The 22,569-nt window shown below is 40.2% G+C and overlaps 1 protein-coding gene and 1 pseudogene across 1 annotated transcript in view; one reads left to right on the top strand and one right to left on the bottom strand.

Annotated features, from left to right (window-relative positions):
- Positions 1 to 22,569, top strand: part of PPM1E (protein phosphatase, Mg2+/Mn2+ dependent 1E) — a 212,972-nt gene that overhangs the window by 165,382 nt on the left and 25,021 nt on the right. The gene's annotated exons all lie outside the window — the stretch shown is intronic.
- LOC136149412 (peroxynitrite isomerase THAP4-like) lies at positions 3,391 to 22,250 on the bottom strand (annotated as a pseudogene).

Here is a 22,569-nt window from a genome sequence, read left to right as displayed (position 1 = left end):
TAGCTGAAAAACTGAAGAGATTTCACGGTGCAGGAAATGACAAGGGATTTTTCTTTATATGAGGAGGCACTGTTAGTTTTTGAGGCACAGGACCCGAACGTAGGATGGTACACGAAGTAGCAGCCATTCAGATGAATGCAATCAAGCACTACCATGTCATCTGTGACAAGAAAAAAAGAGCCTCTGAGGTTTCCCAGGTGGTCCAGTGGTTAAGACTACATGCTTCCACTGCAGGGGGCACGGGTTCAATCCCTGGTCTGGGAACTAAGATCCCACATGCTGCATGGTGTGGCCACAAAGATAAAAAGTAACAAATAAATAAATGACTTTTAAACAAAAAAGAAAAAAAGAGCTTCTCTCCAGACATTACTGAACCATTTTTTCAAGAGGGTGGGTAAAGTTGAATACAGCAAGGAACCAGAACCGGTGCCGTCAGCATCAGGCGTGAGTGAACTTGCAGCTTGCCCTCTGTCTCCTCCATGTTGACAGTCCTTCAACTCTGCCATCTCCTTCCTCCTCCTCCCGTCAGTAGCTCTTCTTTCCTGTTCACTTGATGCCAGCCCCCATATGCTGGCCGTGGTACTGTCTGCTGTACTTTCTGAGACTGTACTGTGAGATTAAAAATGTTTATTTTTGTGTTTATTTTTATGTATTATTTGTGTGAAAAATTTTATAAACCTATTATAGTAAATTGCTATATAACCAGTTGTGTTGGTTGGATAGCTTGGTTGGATTTAGGAACAAATTTGACTTACAGACATCCTCTCAGAATGGAACTCGTTTGTATTTAGGGGACTTAACTATATTTTGGATATTAACCCTTTATTGAATATATCACTTGCAAATGTCTTTTCCCATTCAGAGGGCTGCCTTTTCATTTTGCATCCTTCACTGTACAAGAACTTTTTAGTTTGATATGATCCCATTTGTTTATTTTTGTTTTTGCTTCCCTTGCCTGAAGACATATTGAAAAATCTATTGTTGAGACCAACGTCAAAGAGTGTACTGTTTGTTTTCTTCTAGGAGTTTTTTGGTTTCAGATCTTATATTTATGTCTTTAATCCATTTTGAGTTTATATTTGTATATGTTTGAGGAAGTTGTCTGATTTGATTCTTTTTCATGTAGCTGTCCAATTTCCCGCCCCCCCCCCCTCATTTGTTGAACAGGCTGCTTTTCCCCCATTGTATATTCTTGCCTTTTTTGTCATAGATTGATTATATAAGTATAGGTTTATTTCTGGGTTCTTAATTCTGTCCTGTTGATCTATGTGTCTGTTTATGTCAGTACCAAACTGTTTTGATTACTGTAGCTTTGTAGTACAGTTTGAAATCAGGATGCAAGATGCCTCCAGTTCTCTTCCGCTTTCTTAAGGTTGCTTTGACTATTCAGGATCTTTTGTGTTTTCATACAAATACTAGGATTCTTTGTTCTAGTTCTGTGAAGAATGCCCTTAAAAATTTCATAGGGTTGTTGAATCTATAGATTGCCTTGGGTGTTACGGTCATTTCAACAATATTAATCCTTCCAATCCATAAGCACAGTGTATCTTTCTATTGGTTGGTGTTGTCTTCCGTTTCTTTTATTAACATCTTAAAGTTCTCAGAGTACAAGTCTTTCTCCTCCTTGGTTAGATTTGGTCTCAAGTACCTTATTATTTTGGATGTGAGTCTGGCTTAAGGTTTATCAGTTTAGTTTGTCTTTTTAAAGAACCAACTCTTAGTTTCATCAGTCTTTTCCTAGGTTCTATTCACTACTGCTCTGATCTTTATTTTCTTTTTTAATGTAATTCTATTACTAATGGCTGTGCTGGGTCTTTGTTGCTGCAGGGGCTTTCTCTAATTGTCGTGAGTGGAGTCTACTCTCTAATTGCACAGTCTTCTCTCTGCAGTGGCTTCTCTTGTTGTAGGGCATGAACTTTAGGTGTGAGGGCTCCCAAAGTCGCAGCACATGGGCTTGGCAACTGTGACTCCCAGACTCTAGAACACAGACTCAGTACTTGTGGTACGTGGGCTTAGCTGCTTCACGGCATGTGGGATCTTCCTGGACCAGGGGATCAATTCCCCGTCTCCTGCATTGGCAGCTGTGTTCTTTACTGCTGAGCCACCAGGGAAGCTTGCTCTGATCTTTATTATTTCTTTACTTTCCTAGCTTTGATTTTTCTTTGTTCTCCTTGTAGTTTCTTTAGATGTAAGTTTAAGTTCAGATTGCTTTTTTTGAGATTTTTTTGTTTCCTGAGGTAGACTGGTATCACTAGACTTCCTTTTTAGAACTGCTTTTGCTGCATCCCGTAGATTTTGAATCATTGTGTGTCCATTTTCTTTTGTTTCCAGGTATTTAGTAGCATGTTGTTTAGATTCTACATACTTGTTTTTCTTGCAGTTTTTTCCCTTATAGTTGATTTCTAGTCTCCTAGTATGGTCATAAAAGAAACTTGATATGCTTTCACTTTTCTTAAATTTATTGAGATGTTTTATGGCCTACAATGTAGTCTGCTCTGGAGAATATTTCATGTACATTTGAAAATAATAGGTATTCTGCCCATTTTGTCCTGTGTATATCTACTAACTCCTAATAGGCATTAGAGCTGATGTTTCATTTAAAGCCAGTTTCTTTATTGATTTTCTGTCCATTGATATAAGTGGGGTATTAAAGTTCTATACTATTACTGTATTGTTCTCAGTTTCTCCCTATATTTTGTTAATATTTGCTTTATGTATTTAGGTGCTTCTATGTTGGATACATATATATTTACAGTTGCTATATTGTCTTGTTGGATTGATCACCTTATCATTATGTAATGTTCTTTGTGACAGCTTTGTTTTAAAGTCTACTTTTTTAATATTGATTTTGCTATTCTAGCTTTCTTTTTGTTTTCATTCACATGGAATAAGTTTTTTTTATCCCCTCACCTACATTCTTTGTGTGTGCTTTTATTTATTTTAAAGAAATTATCATTAACGTTCAAAATGCATTTAACTTCAAGGATATTCATTAGAACAGGAATGAAAACTCTTCCCATGATTTTGAGTCTCCCATAATTTTTCTAATAGTTTACTGTATCTATTTTATTTTACATTTAGATGCTAATTCATTTGGATTTTATGTGAGATATGTATTACAAAGGCATTTCCCCTGTTGAATAGTTCTGCTTTCCCAGCTGACATAAAGACTTCTGTCTCACTAGCTAAAGCCGCATTCCTCCAGATACCTCTTGAGTGCCCTGGAGAGAGTGAGGTAAGCTCACCAACCTGGGCTCCTCTTCTGCAAGGTACAGCTACCGTCTTAGCCTGTGCAGAGATAGCAGAGAGCGCGCAACACCCAGAAATGTTCAGAGGCCATCAGTGTGTAGCAGGAAGCCCGCCTCATAATAGCCAGGCAGTGTGGGAGCCTCAAGGCACTCGTGCCGACCACGGGGTGAGGGCTAAGAGGAGAGCAGCCTGCCCAGGCAGGAGAAACTTGCTCTGTTCAGCCGGTCCAGGTCCTCCTGCAGCTTGCACAGCTGACTGTCCGAGAAGCTGTCCTCTGTCGCAGGGTTTTAGCTTGCTGTTCTTCTCTGCCTGCTCCCACAGGCAGTGCCCTCTGTTTCTGTTCTGCCAGGACGAGAAGCGGCAGGAATACAGCAAACTGCATGCTGACAGGATCACCTCCTTGATAACCACGGGGCTGATGTCACTGTGTTCACTTAGAGCAGCTTCCACACTGGGCTTCAGGGAGACATCTGTCGGAGAGGTGCAGGCCCGTTGGGAGGGCTTCTGAGGCTTTGCTGGGAGTGATAAACTTACGGGGCTCTGTGCCCAGCCCTTGTCAGACCCCCAGGCTAACTGCACTTCAGCCAGGCTCCACATCTCTCTCCAGCCTCTTTCACTTGACAGGCTCTCAGGGGACAGACAGCCTCTTTCCAGCATGCTTAGAGGAGAAACTATAAGAAAGAAGTGAGCCAGTAAATTTGCATGCCCCAGATCCTGGGGGGTGTAAAATCATGTGTGGAAATGCCACTCTTATCTACCAGGCCTGTCAGGGGACGCGGTGTTCCCATCGCCAGCATCTACAGCAGACGTGTCTGCTTCTCCCTCACTGACGAACGCTTTGATGGCCAGACTGCCTTCTGGAGTACTTCCAGTTTCTGACAGGTGGCTTCTGGGGTGGCCCTGGGTACAGTTTACTCTGCAAGGCTGCCCAGTTCAACTGGCAGGACTCTGGCGTGGCCTTTGGGTTTTCACTTGAGGTTGTTGATGACCGTGCAGCTTCTCTCCTGTCTGCTTCACTCACATGTGCCCTCGCCCCGCCGAGGCCTTTCTGGTATCCTTTCTCCTGGTGCAGCTGTGATGACCAGCCTCCCTCTTCTCAGTGAGGTGGGAGATGGAAGGCATGATGACCGTAAGCTCGAGTAGTCTGTGCTGAGCCCCCAGCCTTGTGGAGAAGCTTTCTTTGGTGAATTGTTCACTACTGGGGAAAGACTATTTAGTGGGGGATCCAGATATGCTTCTGAACAGTTTTTAATAACTGGATCAGACCTTTTGAGTCCTTGCTCTGCCCTTGGAATAATTCACAGCCACATAACAAATCACCACCTCGGGCATCAGACTCTGGCCCTTGCCTCACTGATCCCGTGCCAGGGCAGGACTGCCCTGAGGGGAGGGTGCAAGGCTACATGACTACAGCACACGGGAGGCAGGCACGTGGCTCCCGCGGTGTGGCTAGTGGCAGCACCCAGCTGCCTGCCGCCTGGGCATCCAGCCCTAGACCTGTCTGTGTGTCTTTAGAGTAGAAACGAGTCTCTCGTAGGCAGCAAATATATATGACTCTTGTTTTGTTATCCTTTCAGCCACCCTGTGTCTTTTGATTGGAGCATGTAGTCTTTTTATACTTAAAATAATTCTTGATAGGTATGTACTTATACTTATTGCCATTTCATTGATTGTTTTCTTGTTTTTGTAGTTCTTTGTTCCTTTCTTCTTTGCTCTCTCCTGTGATTTGATGACTATCTTTAGTGTTTTGTTTGGATTCCTTTTTCTTTTTTGTATATGTGTCTTTTGTAGGTTTTTGGTTTGTGGTTACTATGAAGTTCATATATAACAGTGTATGTCTGTGTTTATAAAGATCATCAACTTAAAATAATCAATCGTATATCTATATATACTTATATATATCAATTTAAAATAATCATTTTTTGAATGTGATGAGGGGAGTAAAAATGTAGGGTGGTTAGACTGCATTTGAACCTGAGATCATTACCTTAAAATAATTATTCATATTTATGAATGATTTTTACTCCCCTCACCACATTTAATGCTTTTAATGTCATATTTCACATCTTATTGTTTTGTATATCCCTTAACTACTTGTAGATACAGCTGGTTTTATACTTCTGTCTTTTGACTTTTCTACTAGCTATATAAGTGATTGATCTACTACCTTTACTGTATGTTTGCCTTTACCAGTGAGATTTTTCTCTTCATAATTTTGATATATCTAGTTGTGACCTTTTCTTTCCTGCTTACAGAAGTCTCTTTAACATTTCTTTTAAAGCTGGTTTAATGGTGTTAAACTCTTTTAGCTTTTGTTTGTAAAGCTTTTTATCTCTGCTTCAAATCTGAATGATAACCTTGTCAGGTGTAGAGTATTAGTTGTTATATTTTCTCTTTTGTTGCTCTTCTCTTGCTTTTCTCTTTAATATTTGCCATTTTCATTATAATGTGTCTTAGTATAAATCTCTTTGTTCATCTTGTTTGGACCTGGATATCTTTTTCCTGTCCCAGGTTAGGGAAGTTTTCAGCTCTTATTTCTCCAAGAAATTTCTCTGCCCCTCTTTCCTTTCCTTCTGGGACCTTTGTAATATGAATGTTGGTATGCTTAATGTCTTATCAGAGGTCTCTTAGACTATCTTGCCTTTTTTTAAAATTTCTTTTTCTTTTTTCTATTCAGTCTGGGTGATTTCTATAATCTGTTTTCCAGATCGCTGATCCATTCCTCTGTATAATCTAATTTACCATTTATTACTTATGGTGTATTTTAAAATTTCAGTTACTGTGTTCTTTAGCTCTGTTTAGTGCTTCTGTTAAAATTCTCACTGTCTTCCTTCCTATGCACCCACATTTGGTGCATATCCTTATGGTCATTCCTTTGAATTCTTTGTTAGATAGATTGCTTATCTCCACATTTAAATCTTTCTCTGAGGTTTTTGTCGTATTCCATTGTTTAAAACATATTCCTCTGTCTCCTCATATTGCCCAAATATCTGTTTATTTCTTTGTGTTAGATTGGTCAATGATGTTTCCTGATCTTGGGAAAACGGCTTTTTTTAGGAGAGCCTTCTATGGCCACTAGAGTTGTGCGGTCTAGCTGTGCTCCCTGTGTGGGCTGCATGGGCCCTTAGCTGGGATGAGCTGACTGCTGTGGGGCTCTGGTAGGAAGGGCTGGCCTCTAGCCTGGCTGGTGTGAGGCTGAACCTTGGGCAGTGGCTGTGGGCCAGGCCCACTGGGAGGGCAGGTTGCCTGTCCAACCCAGGAGGTGCATGGGGCTGCTGCTGACCTCCTGGTTGGTGAGCCTGGGGCCCTGCATGGCTGTCGGCGTAGCCTAAGGAGTTTGGAAGCACCTGCTTTCTTGGCGACTCAGTGGTAAAGAATCTACCTGCCAATGCGGGAGACACGGGTTCAGTCCCTCAACCAGGAAGATCCCAAATGCTGCGGAGCAGCTAAGCCTGTGCACCACAGCTACTGAACGTGTGCTCTAGACAAGCCCAGGAGCTGCAGCTACTGAACCCAAGTGCCCCAGAGCCCACGCTTGACAACAGGAGAAGCCATGCAATGAGACGCCCACACACCCACAACCAGAGAGTAGCCCCTGCCTGCCACAACTAGAGAAAAGCCTCTGCAGCAACCAAGACGCAGCACAGCCAAAAATAAATAAATAGATAAAATTATATATTAAAAAAATGCAGCAAGCCAGTCTGAGAGTGATAAACTTAGAAAATAAAAATACTGGTTCTATTTTAGCTCCTATTAAAGAGTCATATATGTTTTAAATTTTTCAATATATTATAATATAAAAGGGGCTATAATGTAAAAGGGGCTATAATATATCTTTTAATATGAAAGGGGCTAAAGACACCTATAAATGAAGTGTCAGCATAAACCAGTTATTTGAGTGTGACAGCAAAGGTGTAAATATGACCATCGTCCCTGTTTGCCAACAGTTATCACCTGTTTACTAGCCCAGGTTCCATAGCCTACATGGAAGAATTCAACACCATGTTTTGTGGGATACTCTAGTAAAATGTATTGATTTTCTCCTTTCTCGGGACATTCATCATGAAAAGTTAGGGAATGGCTTCAATTCAGTCAGTCAGTTCAGTCGCTCAGTCGTGTCCGACTCTTTGTGACCCCATGAATCGCAGCACGCCAGGCCTCCCTGTCCATCACCAACTCCCGGAGTTTACTCAAGTTCATGCCCATCAAGTCGGTGATGCCATTCAGCCATCTCAACCTCTGTCGTCCCCTTCTCCTCCTGCCCCCAATCCCTCCCAGCATCAGGGTCTTTTCCAACAAGTCAACTCTTCGCATCAGGTGGCCGAAGTACTGGAGTTTCAGCTTCAGCATCAGTCCTTCCAGTGAACACCCAGGACTGATCTCCTTTAGGATGGTTGGATCTCCTTGCAGTCCAAGGGACTCTCAAGAGTCTTCTCCAACACCACAGTTCAAAAGCATCAATTTTTTGGCACTCAGCTTTCCTCACAGTCCAACTCTCACATCCATACATGACCACTGGAAAAACCATAGCCTTGACCAGACGGACCTTTGTTGGCAAAGTAATATCTCTGCTTTTTAATATGCTGTCTAGGTTGGTCATAACTTTCCTTTCAAGGAGTAAGCGTCCTTTAATTTCATAGCTGCAGTCACCATCTGCATTGATTTGGGAGCCGAAAAAAATAAAGTCTGACACTGTTTCCACTGTCTCCCCGTCTTTTTTCCCATGAAGTGATAGGACCAGATGCCATGATCTTAGTTTTCTGAATGTTGAGCTTTAAGCCAACTTTTTCACTCTCCTCTTTCACTTTCATCAAGAGGCTTTTTAGTTCTGCTTCTCTTTCTGCCATAAGGGTGGTGTCATCTGCATATGTGAGATTATTGATATTTCTCCCGGCAATCTTGATTCCAACTTGTGCTTCTTCCAGCCCAGCGTTTCTCGTGATGTACTCTGCATAGAAGTTAAATAAGCAGGGAAGCAATATACAGCCTTGACGTACTCCTTTTCCTATTTGGAACCAGTCTGTTGTTCCATGTCCAGTTCTAACTGTTGCTTCCTGACTTGCATACAGGTTTCTCAAGAGACAGGTCAGGTGGTCTGGTATTCCCATCTCTTTCAGAATTTTCCACAGTTTATTGTGATCCACACAGTTGAAGGCTTTGGCATAGTCAATAAAGCAGAAATAGATGTTTTTCTGGAACTCTCTTGCTTTTTTGATGATCCAGCAAATGTTGGCAATTTGATCTCTGGTTCCTCTGCCTTTTCTAAAACCAGCGTGAACATCTGGAAGTTCACGGTTCACGTATTGCTGAAGCCTGACTTAGACATATATAAATCAGGAAGACAGAAGCTTATTTATTCAATATTAATTCAGCAAATACTTGCTGATCACTGTGTGCCAGGCACAGATGTGGGCATTAGGTATCAATGACAAAAAGTAGACCAAAACATCTGTGGTCTGCTCAATGCTCTGTGGTGATCTAAATGAGGAGCAAATGCAAAAAAGAGTGGATATATGTATACATATGGCTGATTCACTTTGCTATATAGTAGAAACTAACACAACATTGTAAAGCAGTTATAATCCAACAAAAATAAATTTAAAAATCTGCAGTCTAGTGGGAAGAAGAATAAAGTCTAAAATAAATGATAAACATAATAACAAACATATATTGTATACTAAAAATTGATAAAGTCTGTGCAAAAAGAAGAAAAGACTTGCAACATGGTAAAAGGAACCAAATGCAGGAAGAAGAGAAAACCATCAGATGAGATTGAGAAGACGGAATCCTGTGAGTAACGTGTAGGAGAGTGTGATGTTCTGGAAACCTCGAAAAGGAAGTGTATCAAAGCAGAGGGAGTAATCAGCAGTCAGATGCTTCTCACTGTGTCAGACCAGAGACTAGACTGTAGGAGTTAGCCTCTAGAAGGAACACTGGTGATGTGGACACGTTTCAGTAACTTGTACAGTTTAATTCCTTTTGGCCATGGAAGAGTAATGAGAGGAAAGAGTTACTGCTAAGCTGTCTTCTTTTTGTGGTCTTATGCCACTGGTGCGAGTTTGATCTTTGGTGATTGTGTAACGCCTAGACTGCTCTTCACAGAAAACTTAGGATACTCTTGGCTTTGCTTGAATATCAACCTGTTCAGAGTGAATGAATGATTGTTAGAATTATACTGATAGCAACAGTAGGGAATGAAATTTCTGTTGTAAGAACCTTAAACCCAGAACTTCAGAAGCTAGTCATTTGGTAGTTAACATTATTTATATTCAGAAAAGCTCACTAAGAGAATCTGTGATGTGTGGGTATTATAATCAGCTGACTCCAGGTGGTATTCCTAGAGGTTGTTTTAGAAAGAAAGAAAATAGCTTAAAGAGGAAAAACTTCAATCCTGATTTTAACTCCATTTGGGCCACTAAGAAAAAGAATACCAAGTCTGGTAGAAAATTTGCCTTCTTTATTTTAATTTAATGTGTTATTCTAGATTTAAAATACATATGATTAATCTGGGGGAGGGGAATGATCAGAAATTTAACATTTACATGTTATCACCCTAGCAAGGGCCTACTTGAGTAGACAGCATCATGATATGTGGGCTGAGATGAGGCTGCTCTAGACAAGTCTCTCTAAGAGTTAACTGATGGAAACTTCCACCTTCCAGAATTTTCATCACCTTAGGAATGCTCTGCCAAGACTGCTGAAACACAGCTGTGGGTGCTTTGCCGACGCCCACGTTGCCAATGTCAGGAAGGATGTACTTTTAAACCTCTAATTTATCTAATAATGTCTTTAGTGATTTGTGTAGGTTTGGCATTGTGAGGAAAATGCTTCCTGACTTGGTTTATAGCAAGAATTCAGAGTGCAGTCTTAAAATGTGTATTGTCTTATTATGCAAGTAGAAGATACTAACAAGACAACTCAGGGAAAAGATCCGACTAAAATACTATCCTGTCCATCTAACAAAACTTATCCACCCAAATATTTGAAAATAAATGAAAATTAGATATTTTATGCTAGAATAATCTTATTTGGCTCTTGGTTCATGCTTCATACCAAGATGGCAATATACCGTGCTGAAAGAGAGTCAGCTTTCATATTCAGTTCCAATCTGACTTCTTTCCTTTTCTCTAGTGGAAAAATTGGACTGGATTCATGTCAACCTATAAAGTGGAGAAAGAATTATAAGCTCTTGTAAATAAACATTTTTAAAGAGGTAGGAAATAGTTTTCTTTTGTTTTAAATATAAAGCTAGCCACAACTACTGAGCTTGTGTGCGGTGACTACTGAAGCCCGCACACCCTAGAGCCCATGCTCTGCAACAGGAGAAGCCACGGCAGTGAGAAGCGAGCACAGTGCAGCTAGAGAAAGCCCTTGTGCAACAACGAAGACCCAATGCAGTGAAATGTAAAACTTCATAACCAGTTGGTGACAATATTATTTCATATGATGCTTATGGCATAGGCATGTCTCTTTAGGAAAACAGTATGTAAAATCTGAAGGATTCTTTCCTTAACTGGTAGATTCACTGCAAGGATTGATCGCATTTATCAAAATAAATACACGTTCAGCTTTTAACAATACACCTGGTACATAAAGGAGAGTGTCCCCATATTGCTTACATAAGGAATATATAGAATTTATTTCCATTCTCTTTGGTGTATGTATGTAAAAACATTTGTTTGGATCTGAAGTGTGTTAATTTATACCTTTAAATTGCCTTTGTTTTATCTTTGAAATTCAAAACCTTATTGGAATAGAATTACAGAATTAGGATTTTAAACCTGGAAGAGACTTCACAGTCATTTTATTCCCGTTTCTTCCTTTTTCTGTTGAGGAACTAAAATCCAGAGAATTTAAGCATCTTTTCTCAGGTTACCCAGCTAGAACTAGAACCAAGCTTTCTAGCTCCTCATATTTCTGCTAAAACCTCTCTCCAACAAGTGAAAGTGAAACTTGCTCAGTCATGTCTGACTCTTTGCGACCCCATGGACTATACAGTCCTTGTAATTCTCCAGGCCAGAATACTGAGTGAATAGCAATTAAAGGATAAATTGGCAGAAATTTTAGGTCTTGCTTGTGTGCAACTGTTTATGTCCAGGCTTCAAAGTCAGTAGTGATCCCTAATTATTCTTCGTCTTTTAAAAATATTCCTGGAAGCACTTTAGGTGAAGGGAATGCTCTGGATTCTTCTGTGACTTGGTCCTGTGATGAAATCTAAGGAAATCCTTGCTCATCTAGAGCATAAGAAATGAGCGTACTCAGAACAGACGTTTTCCTTCTCTGTGCTCCACTGATTATGATAGTGATTTGAGTAGTTCCTATAATAATTGTCTTGCTTCTCAGGTGGCTCAGTGGTAAAGAATCTGCCTACCAATACAGGAGACACAGGAGATGCGGGTTTCATCCCTGGGTTTGGTCCCCTGCAGAAGGAAATGGCGACCCACTTCAGTATTCTTTCCTAAAAATCCCGTTGACAGAACAGCCTGGTGGGCTATAATCCATAGGGTCACAAAGAGTCAGACATGACTGAGCTACTGAGCGTGCACACATGATTATCTTAGTCTATTTGGGCTGCTTTAACAAATGACTGTAGACTGGAAGGCTTACAAGCAACAAAAATTTATTTCTTACCTTTCTGGAGGCTGGGAAATTCAAGATCAAAGCATGGGCAGATTCACTGTCTAGTGAGGGCATGCTTTCTGGCATATGGATAACTATTTTCCTTGTGTCCTCACCTGGTGGAAGGGACTAGGGAGCTCTCTGGGATTTCTTTTTCATAAGGGCACTAATCTTATTCACAAGGGATCCATCCTCATCACTTAATTACCTCCCAAAGGTTCCACCTCCAAATACCATTACTTTGGGAATTGGAATTTCAGCATATGGATTTAGGGCGGGGAGACAAACTTTTAGTCCATAATGATACTTAACATCTGCCTCATCCTTAAATACTGCTCCCAGATATTCTGTATAGCTTTTTAAAAGACCAATTTGGGGAAAGGCTGATAAAAATAAAATAGTATAAACATTGATAAGTACTGAACTGTTGATGCTCAGTAAATACAGTTGTATTTTTATAGTTCAAAATCTTATGCCAAACATATTTGGGGCTGTGGTTATTTCTGAAGTTGAATTGAGGAGTTAACATTTACCTACTCAGATAAATAGTCTGAGGATAAAGGTGATACTAGCCAATATGAGCAACAGGGAAAACTGTGAATCTATGTTTTATTTTTGTGTGTCTGAAAAAAGTGAAAGTGAGAGAGAATAGCAATGAAACATGTATATTATCACATGTGTAACGGATCGCCAGTCCAGGTTCAATGCATGAGACAGGGTGCTTGGGGCTGGTGCACTGGGATGACCCTGAGGGATGGGATGGGGAGGGAGGTGGGAGGGGGGCTCAGGATGGGGAACACATGTACACCCAAGGCTAATTCATGTCAATGTATGGCAAAAACCACTACAATATTGTAAAGTAATTAGCCTCCAATTAAATAAATTTTTAAAAAATTATCATCTTAAAAAAAAAGTGAAAGTGGGTAGCCTTTGCCTTCTCCAGGGGATCTTCCCAATCCAGGGATCAAACCGAAGTCTCCCACATTGCGGGCAGATTCTTTACCAGATGAGCCACAAGGGAAGCCCAAGAATACTGAAGTGGGTAGCCTATCCCTTCTCCAGGGGATCTTCTCGACCCAGGAATGGAACTGGGGTCTCCTGAATTGCAGGCGAATTCTTTACCAACTGAGCTATTTAAAACAAGACCCCATGCTTTGTTCACAGAGTTCAGTTTATGAAACTTAATAGAGCTGGATTTCTGTTTCACAATATATAATGTTGAAAAAGTCAGTATACACAGAAATCCAAATATGCATTCATGTATTGATTGACAGATGACTTCAATGAAGTGAAACGTTTTCCTTCTTTTTCTTTTTTTTGCCAATCCACATGATCTGCAGATCCTAGTTCCCTGACCAGGGATTGAAACCAGGCCCTCAGCTTTGCCCTTAACAGTGAGAGCAAGAGGTCCCCTGGACCTCTAGGGAATTCCCATGAATTGGAATTACGTATGTGATTAAGCTTAAAAATTAACCAGACCCCTAATTAATGATATTTCAACATTGTTCAAAAAGTGATTATGCATATATCTTGTATATGATTTAGACATAAAATAGAAAGGATTTTATTTTTATCTGTGAATATATAAAGTTTGTACTTTGATTCTCAGAACAAGAAAGTAACAAATTGAAATGTAGGAAAACATACTTCCTTTGTTTGCAGGATGTGAATTGACTGAGATAGAAATGGTAAGCACTTCAGAAATATCTGTTAATATAAGTAGATAGCAAAAGAGAGAACTTCCCTGGTGGTCCAGTGGTTAAGAATCCACTTTGCGATGCAAGGGATGCAGGTTCAATCCCTGGTTGGAGAACTAAGAGCCCACATGCTATGGAGCAGCTAAGCCCATGCGCCACAACTGGAATCCATATACCACGGTGACAGATCCCGCAAGCTGCAGCCAAGACCCAATACACTCAAATTAATTAATTAATTTTTAAAGTAGCAAAAGAGTGTTCTTTGACTGGATCTGAAGGGCCTTAAGATTAATTTGATTTTAAAAGAGCCAGTCCCCCAAAATGATACACACTGCAAAAGTTAAAAATCTTCTAACCACACTCTTCTTCAGCAGTGTTCTCAACATAATAACATTTGAAACCCCAGTTCCCCAGATTGCCTTGATTATTGGCCTTCCTCTATTATTTGCTGTATAATACATTTGCCAAACGTTAAAATTCTAAAGCCTTCTGTGTTGGGTTCTTTCAAATATTGTATGAGGAAACAATGAAGTAAGTTGGTTTGCTATGTTATTATCATATTAGTTGCTCTTGGTAGTTCTCTTAAAGATGACAGGCTTTAATGATAAGCTTTTATTTGAGTTGATAAAATTTTCTCTGATGTGACTATGTTTTAAAATATATTTGCAATTCTGATTTTTTAGAAATAATCACCTTCATTTCAGAATCAAAACCATAAGAACTTATTCATGCTAAGTGTTACAGCTTTTTGACATGTCGGAATAGCTGATGTGGGTGAGGTGTCTAGCTTGATGTTTTATATCTAGGTATTAGTCAGCTAATCTTCTTCCCTCCTTCACTGAAAATATTTTCATTCTGTCTGTCAAAAAGTAAAAAATTGCATTAACTGTGTCTAAAAATGTATTGCAGGTGACACATAAATGAGACTAATGGTTCTTGCCTTATTCTGTGAAGTTTTCACATTCTTACCTTTAGTGAACCAAGATCCAGATAGTTTGATAACTATAAAAAAAGATATCCTTTTGGGGTGAACTCTAGGAAATGATTGCAATCAAGATTTTCAGATTTTTTAAAACATAAATTTTAAAATAGCTAAGGGACCAAATAAGTGTTATAAATGTCTAAAAGTCCACTTAGGCAAAATATCTAAATGTGTCCAGTTAATCAAACTAAAGCATAATGAAAGGTAAAGACAAGCAATGCCAACAAAGAGTTTAGATCTGTGAAGGAAGATTTTGACTCATCAAGAAAAATCAGATAAGCATGAAAGGATAATTGGTAATACTGTTTATATAGCATGTGTGTTTCAGGGAAAGTCATCAATTTATTTCATAATTGTTAAAATGCAGTTCAGTTCAGTTCAGTCGCTCAGTCATGTCCGACTCTTTCTGACCCCATGAACCATAGCACACCAGGCCTCCCTGTCCATCACCAACTCCCGGAGTCCACCCAAACCCATGTCCATTGAGTCAGTGATGCCATCCAACCATCTCATCCTCTGTCGTCCCCTTCTCCTGCCCTCAATCTTTCCCAGCATCAGGGTCTTTTCAAATGAGTCAGCTCTTCGCATCAGGTGACCAAAGTATTGGAGTTTCAGCTTCAGCATCAGTCCTTCCAATGAATATTCAGGACTGAATTCCTTCAGGATGGACTGGTTGGATCTCCTTGCAGTCCAAGGGACTCTCAAGAGTCTTCTCCAACACCACAGTTCAAAAGCATGTATTCTTCTGCACTCAGCTTTCTTTATGGTCCAACTCTCACATCCATACATGGCCACTGGAAAAACCATAGCCTTGACTAGACAGACCTTTGTTGGCAAAGTAATGTATCTGCTTTTTAATATGCTGTCTAGATTAGTCATAACTTTCCTTCCAAGGAGTAAGCATCTTTTAATTTCATTGCTGTAATCACCATCTGCAGTGATTTGGGAGCCCAGAAAAATAAAGTCAGCCACTGTTTCCACTGTTTGCCCATCTATCTGCCATAAAGTGATGGGACCGGATGCCATGATCTTAGTTTTCTGAATGTTGAGCTTTAAGCCAACTTTTTTACTCTCCTCTTTCACTTTCATCAAGAGGCTCTTTAGTTCTTCACTTTCTGCCATAAGGGTGGTGTCATCTGCACATCTAAGGTTATTGATATTTCTCCCGGCAATCTTGATTCCAGTTTGTGCTTCCTCCAGTCCAGCGTTTCTCATGATGTACTCTGCATATAAGTTAAATAAGTAGGGTGACAATATACAGCCTTGACGTACTCCTTTTCCTATTTGGAACCAGTCTGTTGTTCCACGTCCAGTTCTAACTGTTGCTTCCTGACCTGCATACAGGTTTCTCAAGAGACTGGTCAGGTAGTCTGGTAAAATGCAGTAACTTTCAATTTTTTTCATCATAATCAGGATTCGGTATATACTTCCCTAATATATATCTGGAATACTTAGCCTTACCTCCTGTACCTTATTCTATTTCCTTTTTTTAAAAAAAAATGTGGCTCACAATTCATAAGTTGATATTATTACCCACTAATGGGTCATAATCTACAATTTGAAAAATACTGATGAATGATAAACGAAATTTTCAGAGTTTTCTTGGGGACTTAGGAGGTGAACTTTGCCATATTGTCTGTTTCTAAGCCACTCACTTTCTTGGTCCCACCTAAACCTTGTTATAAAAATTGCACCAGCTCCAAAATCATACATGCAAGTATCTTGTTCTCAGACTACAGCATTCTTTCCTTTTAGATTATGTGTCCAGGTATTCCCACTACAGTTCTTTAATTGCATTTAGACCACATTGATCTACAATTCATATCTGTTCTTTCTTTCTCAGCCAACTTAGAGTTCATGGTCTAACATTGTAATCATATCCTTTAAAAGTTGCTCAACTTCCACATCTATGCTTAATAGTACTCACCTCACAAAACTTCAAATCTTGATGAACTAGAGTTCTTTTTACCCACACATGTTATATATGGCACATGAACACAGGTAGAGAAATCACCTATTCTATGATTATAGAAGCAGAAGGACTGATTTAATTTAAAAAGTGTCTCAAACTTCAAACAATCTCTTAGCACTGTTGAATGATATTTCTTATTTACTTTCTCTCCATCCGTTCTCCCCCACATGCTTTCTGCTGTCACCACTCAGCTGATGACCTGACCTAGTGGTTCTCAGAATGTGGTTTCCAGACCAGCAGCATAAGCATCAGCGGGGAACACGCTGCTGCTGTTCAGTCACCAGTTGTGTCCGACTCTGTGACCCCGTAAACGGCAGCACACCAGGCCTCCTTGTCCATCACCATCTCCCAGAGTTTGCTCAAACCCATGTCCATTGAGTTGGTGATGCCATCCAACCACCTCATCCTCTGTTCTGCCTTTCTCCTCCTGCCTTCAATCTTTCCCAGCATCAGGATCTTTTCCAGTGAGTTGGCTCTTCTCATCGGTGGCCAAGTATTGGAGCTTTAGCATCAGTCCTTCCGGTGAATATTCAGGGTTGATTTCCTTTTGGATTGACTAGTTTGATCTCCTTGCTGTCCTCGGGACTCTCAAAGAGTCTTCTCCAGCACCACAACATGTTAGAAAAGAAAATCCTGAAGCCCTGCTCCAGGCCTCCTGAGTCAGAAACTGAGGATTGCACCCAAAAATCTGTATTTTAACAAGCCATGGAGGTGATTCTGATCCGTGTGACAGTTTGAGAACTACCGATCTAGCCTCATACTTCATTGGGAAACCATTCTCTAGAATGTAAGCTCCACAGATAGGGAATTTTGTCTTTTTTGGTTATGTATATCCTGAGCACGAACAGTGCCTTCCACACTGTAAGCCGCAATAAGTTATGGTGGAATCAAACCATTAGATGGGAATTCTGTTATTTTCCTTCTAAGAAATCTTGAAACCTACCTGCCTCTGTATCCGTTTTCTTCTTTCCTTTTCCAACTAAGGAAATGTGCCACATCCTGTCATGTCAGGGTTTCCATGCCCGGATTGCACCTCATCCATTTCCACCTTCTCGAGAACTTTGCTCCTTTGGTCACGCCCTCTCTCCCACAGTATCTCGGTCTTTCATTTTGGATGACTTCATTTAGTATGCGGTCAGATTCCACAGCATTCTAAAACAGCAGACTTCCTCTGGCCCAGGTCCCCTTTAAGTTACCACGCCACTCTGTCCATTGTCACACCTCCTTGCCCCTCCTTAACTAACCCATTCTAATCTGATTTTCACTTCCACTCTTCAGTGGTTCTTAACAAAGTCAGTGATTTTTCCAGCTGTCTTTACTGAGATGTAACTCACATACCATGAAAGTTACTCATTTAAAGTATACAATTCAGTGGTTTTAGTATATTCAGAATGGTTTAACCATCAGTATAATCTAAGACTTTGAATATTAAGACTGTATTTATGTATTTGAATAAATATTTCTTCAGTTGCTCTGAACCACAGATTAGAGTGATGGTGAAACCATCCTCAGCATACTGAAACCACTATTTGGCTGCGTTGGGTTGGTCTTAGCTGCGGTGCGCCGGGTCTCCAGTGCACTTGGGCTCAGGAGTTGCAACGCACAGACTTAATTGCACTGCAGCATGTCGTAACATCGTTCCCTGGCCCGGGATTGAATCTTAGTTCTCTGCATTGGAAGGCTACGATTCTTAACCAGGGAAGTCCCTGGAGCATTTTTATCACCCCCAAAAGAAGCCCCCTCCCCATTGGCAATAGTTCCCTTCTCACTTCATTCCTCAGCCCTAGCCTACCACTACCCTACTAGTTCTATAGATTCGTCAATTCTGAACTTTTCATATAATGGAAGATTACAGTTTGTGGTTTTTTGTGACCAGGTTCTGTAATTTCCTGTAATGTTTTCAAGTTTCATCTACGTTGTATTAATACTACGCATATATTAATACTTCATTCTTTTCTGGCTGATGAATGTACTGCCTATTTTATTTATCCATAATCAGTTGATGAACATGTGGTTGTTTATGCTTTTTGGCTATTATGAATGATACTGCTATGAGCATTCATGTACAAGTTTTTGTGTGGATGTGTATTTTCATTTCTTTTGAGGTTTTTTTTGGGGGGGTACTGTTTATTTATTTATTTGGCTGCACTGGTGGGTCTTAGTTGGAGCACATGGGATCTCTGTTCTTTGTTATGGTGTGCAGAATTTTTAGCATGGCCTGTGAGATCTAGTTCCTAACCAGGTATCAAACCCGGGCCCCCTGCACTGGGAGCATGGAATCTCAGCCACTGGACCACTAGGGAAGGCCTTATTTTCGTTCCTTTTGGATGTATGCCTATGAGTGGACTTGCTGGTCCATTTAGTAACTTTATGTTTAACATTTTAAGGACTGCCAAAAGCACCTGCATCATGTTACATTCCTACCAGAAATACATGAGAGTTCCGATTTTTCCACATAGTTGTCAACCTTGTTTCATTACCTGCCTTTTTAATGATAGTCATCATGTGGGTTTGAAATGGTATCTCATTGTGGTTACTTTTCTGTGTTTATTAACTTTTAGTGATAGGTTTTATTTTTAAGCTTTTTATTTTGGATTGGGGTATAGCTGATTAACAGTGTTGTGATAGTTTCAGATGAACAGTGAAGGGACTCAGTCATACATTACATGCATCCATTTTCCCCCAAGCCCCCCTCCCAGCCAGGCTGGCGCATAACATTGAGCAGGTTTTTGTTGGTTCTCCATTTTAATATAGCAGTGTGTACATGACCTTTCTAAAGTCCCTAACTATCCCTTCCCCTCGGCAACCGTAAGTGTGTTTTCTAAGTCTGTAAGTCTCTTTCTGTTTTGTAAGTAAGTTCATTTGTATATTTTCTTTTCAGATTCCACCTATAAGGGATGTCATATGATATTTCTCCTTCTCTGATTCACTTCACCTCAGTATGGCACTTTCTAGGTCTATCCATTGTTGCTACAAATGGCATTATTTCATTCTTTTTAATGGCTGAGTAATATTCCACTGTACCACATCTTCATCCATTCCTCTGTTGATGGACATTTAGGTTGCTTCTGTATCTTGTATTGTAAACAGTATTGCAGTGAACCCAGTGTTCACTGTGGTTTTGATTAGCATTTCCCTAACAGCTGATGAGGTTGAGCATCTTTTCATGTGTTTATTGTCCATTTGTATATCTTCTTTGTGGAGAAGTACTATTCAGGTCCTTTGCCCATTTTAAAATAGCATTGTCTTTTTTATTATGAAGTTAAAAGAGTTCTTTATATATTTTGAATGCCAGCTCCTCTTCAGATATGTGATTCACAAATATTTCTACTGTTGTGTGAGTTGTTTCACTTTCTTGATTTGTGGCATGAAAATTTTAAATTTTGATACAGTTCAGTTTAACTCATTTTTTCCTTTTGTTGCTTGTAAATTTGGTGTCATATTTAGGGAAGCCATTGCCTGATCCAGAGTCATGAAGTTTTACTCCTATGCTTTCTTTTTTTTTTTTTAACAATTTTACTTATTTCTGGTTGCACTGGATCTTCGTTGCTGTGCAAGGGCTTTCTCCAGTTGCGCTGAGTGGGGGCCACGCTGCAGCTGTGGTGCCTGGGCCTCCCATTGCTGTGGCTGCTCCTGTTGCCAAGCTCAGGCTCTGAAGTGTGGGCTCAGGAGTCGTGGCACCCAGTCCTCGTTGCTCTGAGGCATGTGGAATCTTCCCAGACCAGGAATCGAACCTGTGTCCCCTGCATTGGCAGGCAGGTTCTTTTCCATTGTGCTACCAGGGAAGTCCCCTATGCTTTCTTTTAAGATTTTAATAGTTTAACTCTTACATTTAGGTCTGTGATCCATTTTGAGTAGATTTTTGTATATGGTGTAAGGAAAGAGGCTAAATTGATTATTTGGTGTGTGAATATCACAGTTGTCCCAGCACCATTTGTAGAAAAGACTATTTTTCCCCCATTGAATTATCTTGGCACCCAGTCAGTGATGATCTATTTACATGTTATTAAATTCAGTATCTAATTTTCCCTTATCAGACTTCTCAGTAGAATGCATTTGACCCTGCCTTCACTCAAATATTCTACTCCTTTGGTTTGCCTTTTACTTATCTTGCCATTTCTTTTCAGTGTTTATAGGTTCCTTATCTTCCGCTAAGCTTCTAAATGTTGGGTTTTCAGTTATTATGGCTGTGTAACAAATTAGCACAGAAATTAGTGTCATGAAACAGTCGTTAATTATACTCATAGTTTCTTTGAGCATTAAGACTGGACAAAGCAGGCTCAGCTTTCTCTGTTCCATAATGTCTGGGGCCTCAGCTGGAAAATTCAGGCTGGTACTGGTATCTTCTGAAGGTCTGTGCTGTTACCATGTCAAGCAACTGATAATAACAGCTCTTGACTGGAAGCCTCAGCTAACACCCACATGAACCTGTGTCCCAGGGGGAAGGGAAGGAGGAGGAGGGGGAGGAAAAGGAGAAAGTGAAGGAAGAGAGACGAGAAGGCCAGGGGAAAGTCATGTAGCCTTTTATGACCAAACCTCAGAAGCCACACAGCATCACTTTTGCCACTTCTTTTTTCATCAAAGGCTCATTCACTTTCATGTGTAATGGTAAGATTCTTATAGAGCACGTAGCACCAGAAATATTGCTCTGATCTTTTTTAGGAAAACAATTTGCCACAGTCCGTTCTGGCCACACAATTCGTATCCCTCCCACATGCAAAAAACCTTCACCCCTCCCCTCAGAGTCTCCCAAAATTTCATCCCTTAATGGCATCAGACTTAGGCTTGAGGTTCAGGATCTCAGTGAAGTCAAGTCCAGATGAGATTCCTTGGGTATAATTTTTTGATGATAGCTCCCTGAGTCTACTTCCATTTGACTTTGACACCTAGGGACTGTAGAGGCATATTATCTACCCCCTTCCCTGCCACTACCCAACATACAGTAGGTATATTGAGGAGGTACTTAACTATATCCAAAGGGGGAAAACAGAGGCACATAGAAGTCACTGGTCCACAGCAGTTCTCTTTTTTTGCTTTCTCTATGTGATCTATTCTATTTCCATAGTTTAAATTTTTTTTTTTTTTTTAGCTACACTGCACAGCTTGTGAGATCTTTAGTTCCCCACCCAGGAAAGGAACCTCTGCCCCCTGCAGTGGAAGTTCGGAGTCCTAACTACTGGACCACCAGGGAATTTCCCTTTACTTCTCTACTTTTAAATGCCATCCATACATTCATGACTTCCAGATTTCCTTACATCTCTTAGCTCCACACTAAAATATATAATTAACCATTTGACACCTTCACTAGGATATTGCAGAGATTTTTTCCAACTTAACATGGCTAAAATGAATTCTCATTTTCTACTTTACCCTTTTCCTCCACAAATCTGTCTTTTCTTGTTTTCTCCATCTAGGTGAATGATGCCGCCATTCACGTCTGCGTACAATAATAATCAAATTCTCTATTTTCTTTCTCTAAAACATAATCACTTTTAAAAAAATATCATCTGGATTACAACAGTCTCCTTATTGATCACTCTCCTTCATTCCTGCTCCCTGCCAGTTCCCTTTGACACAGCAGTCAACATATTATTTTATTTACTATATCTGATTATGATCCTCTCTTGCTTATAATCATCAGTGGCTTCCCTCTGCACTTTGAGTAAAATCCAAATTCCTTACCATCCAAGAGATCCATATAACTGGCCTGTTCCCGCTCCTCTGACCTCATTCCTCACCACTCTCCCCGTTACCTGCTGTACTTCATCTTCCTGGACTTCTTCCAGTTCCTCAGACATACCTTGCTCTCAGAAAGGATCTGAACACAATGCTATTTTCTCTACCTGGAATACTGTCCCCGAATCCCACCCCCATATAACTGAGTCTTTCTTGTCCTTTAAGGTAAGGCATTCCTGAATATTCTAAGTAGGTACTTCTCTTTAATGCTCTCTATCCTATTTGTTTCCCTTATAAAAGTTATCCCAACTTGAAATTATATCCTATTTGTTTACTTATTCATCATCTGTCTCCCCAACCAGATTGTAAGCCCC

This window comes from Muntiacus reevesi, chromosome 18 (genome assembly GCF_963930625.1).
Source record: "Muntiacus reevesi chromosome 18, mMunRee1.1, whole genome shotgun sequence".
Classification (NCBI taxonomy): domain Eukaryota; kingdom Metazoa; phylum Chordata; class Mammalia; order Artiodactyla; family Cervidae; genus Muntiacus; species Muntiacus reevesi.
This window is presented reverse-complemented; position numbering and strand designations above follow the sequence as displayed.